The sequence below is a fragment of the Mustela erminea genome, chromosome 3, assembly GCF_009829155.1.
Source record: "Mustela erminea isolate mMusErm1 chromosome 3, mMusErm1.Pri, whole genome shotgun sequence".
Taxonomy (NCBI): domain Eukaryota; kingdom Metazoa; phylum Chordata; class Mammalia; order Carnivora; family Mustelidae; genus Mustela; species Mustela erminea.
In genome coordinates, this window is record NC_045616.1 from 71890241 (window position 1) to 71893662 (window position 3422).

Consider the following 3422-nt stretch of genomic DNA (forward strand, 5'->3'; position numbering starts at 1 on the left):
GCCTACTCATAAAGGATACACATTTTAAGACTAACTTTTCATTTAAGTACTTCCTTCCAAATTATTATACAAATTATTATATAATATAATAAAATAATAAAAAATATAATACAAATTATACAAATTATTATACAGTCTTCTGCCCCTCACCTGAGTTGTATTTTCTCAGGTAATAATTTAAAGTAGTTGTTCAATCAATTTGTTTATCAGAATCAATACAACCAATTCATTTATTGAAACAGAGACTATTACTAGTTTCAAAGAGGTTACATATCCTTTCCACCTTCAAATGTTAAGGGACCCATTCCAAATGTTATTTGTTCAGTTTTAGAATTTAATCATTTTTAAAGATTTATTCATCTATTTTAGGGAGGGTGGGGAGGAGAGAGAGAAAGAGAGAGAGCACACACATGAGCAGAGCGGCATAAGGACGGGGAGAGACTCTCCAGCAGACTCCTCACTCAGCACAGAACCTAATGTGGGGCTCCATCCCATGCTGAGATCATGACCTGAGCTAAAGTCTAGCGTGGGAAGCTCATCCTTTGAGCCACCCTGGTGAAACCCCTGGTTTTAAAATTTAAATGAAATTGGCTTACGGAAGCAGTTGTTTTTCATCAGAGAGTAAGAAAGAGGGAGAGAAAAGAAAATGCAAAAAAATGTGATTTACATGTGCTGCCTTGCCAAAATAATTCAAGCAAATATAACCACTTAAATATTATGACAGTTTTTATTCTAGCTCACTCTAGCAGCAGTGAGTCTGAATCTATCAGACTGCCTACTCTTGCCTTCCCTGCAAAAGGCTCAACTTGCAGTGTGTCCTAAATTTTAAGTTTACGGTCTTGGGCCCTGAAGACATGAAATTCACAAATTTACCAAAATAGCATCATTTATATTGGTATATATCATTTCATATACCTCTCTGTCCCATAAACTATATATGTCCAAAGTGAATGCTACTACTGTCCTTGAATGGAGCAGTCACAAAGTTACAGTCTTATAGCTTCATTTGCAGACTTTACTGTTAGCTATCCAGTAAGTGAAGATGCCCATTTCAGTAATTCTTGAAATAAATAAACAAACAAAGAAATAAAGGAAGGAAGGAAAGGGAAGGTGAAGGGAAAAGAAAAAAAGGGAAGAAAGGAAAAGAAAAGAAAGGGAAAAGGAAAGGTTATGGTTAAAGGCTTGCTGTAAGAGTATTACCTAGAGGGCAAAGTTCTAGACACAGCACCTTCATGAAATTGGGCCATTTTAAAAAAAATTTTTTTTAAAGATTTTATTTATTCATCTGACAGAGAGAAATCACAAGTAGATGGAGAGGCAGGCAGAGAGAGAGAGAGGGAAGCAGGCTCTCCGCTGAGCAGAGAGCCCGACGCGGGACTCGATCCCAGGACCCTGAGATCATGACCTGAGCCAAAGGCAGCGGCTTAACCCACTGAGCCACCCAGGCACCCCGAAATTGGGCCATTTAATTAGATATTTCACAGGAACGGAATGAATGCCACTGTGATGCCTGAAGGCGCTCTGAATACTGGGGATAGTTTAGTCCTGTCTTCTCCAGTCGGGGTCATGAGGCGGATTCTACTTCTGCAGGGTTTATCCATGTACAGCGAGAGGGCGTTAGCTCCGGCACAGACTCCTTGGCCTACGTAGCTTCAGCCTTCGTCTTCCAGGGCCAAAAAGCCAAATGCTGATTTGAGGGTCATTTGTGTAACACAGACATCATCTTTATTTTGAACACCAACTACGTTACTATTTTGTGGTGTTACTATATCCAAAGTTGAATGAAAAAAAAAATTCTCTGAACTGATTTCGTGAAGCAATGAGTCCGTGAAAGAAAGAAAGCAAAGAAAGTTAATATGCATGCCCTCAGGAAGCATTTTGTTTTGTCAGGGAGTGAGGCTTCTGAGAATCTTTGGGTCTAGATCATGAACAGGGCATAGGTTGGGAAACTTAAGAACGAATAACCTTGGTCGGTTAAGATCAGAGAGGAAGGCAAGACTGAGGGCATGATGGCAGTACCTCGTACTGACAGAGCTAGCTGAAACGTACCTTGCACATCTACCAATCTGGAGTAAAGATAAGCAAGGAGGATCACCAACGTCTACTGTAATGAGCTCCTCACCACTGCGGCGCTAAGCAATGATTAATGATTGTTTTATAACACCAGACTTTTAAAATTATTAATATAATTTATGCCAACATTGCAGCACCCTTTAAAATAAATTTTCAGCTTTATTCCGACACTCAAGAATTCATTCTACACAGATGATTTTCAGTTTTGGCCTTGACTTTGGCCACATAGGATTCAAATATGATTCAAACAAAATGCATATTTGGTGCACTGCAGTGGGAGATTTAGTTAAGCCTTCCATGCAACTCAGCAACTGCTTCCATAATATCCTGGAAGAAAGCTATTCAGTTCTGTTAGGGCTCTTCCGGTGATGAGCAATTTACTTGTGAACAAAGCAAAATTTTCTTTGTCTTGTTAGTAGACAGCTCTAATTAATCAAATTTTCTTTACCATATCATCCTGAAATCTTCCTCATGACATTTGGTTCACTACCCTTAATTCTGTCCTCTGGTGGAACAAAGTAATAGAATACCTGTTTCATAAGGTTAACCTTTAAAGATCTGCGGGCAATCCACTGCCGTTTCATTTTCAGGCTAAGCGTGATCAGGCCTTCCGCTATTTATGGTACACACAGGCCTTACATATCAGTGCCCTAGAGCTCTCCTCTAATATTTGATACCCTTCTTAAAAAATGTAGAACCCAGATTTAGAGCCTACATTCGCTCAAGAGATTTTTATTAAGAATCTCTCTTGTGTGTATGTAGAGTGGGAAGATACAGCAGTGAACAGAACAGATAAAAATCTTTCCCCTGTTGAGCTTACATTCGCATAAGGAGCGTTAACAAATAAGTAAAACCCACTGGCATGTCAGAAAGTAAAATATGCTATGGAGGAAAGCAAAGCAGGGAAGGCAAATAAGACGTTCTGAGAGTAGGGGTGGGGTTCCATGTTATAAACCTCCCTTGAAGTACTCTGTTTCCAAGGATGCTGCTTCCTGTTGGGACCCTGACTGATACAGTGCTATCAGAGTAGATGTGGAAGAGGTAAGCCAGTGCACACCTGAGGACACACACACTCCAGGAGCGGCTGGTACAAAGCCATGTTGCTACACACATAGTCTGGGAGTGCAGAGTATAGAAGACATTTCATCTCCCTTGACCACTGCATTATATGCCCATTGGTGTAGTCAAAGGTTGTAGCCATACTCTGTGTTAATAACTTTGTTATAACTCTAATCTGATTCTTTTAAGATTTTATTTAATTTTTTTTCTTTTAAGATTTTAGAACCAATACAGGATTATACATGTGTATCAATTTTTGTCCTTTTTTTTTTTTCATTAAACTTATCTTT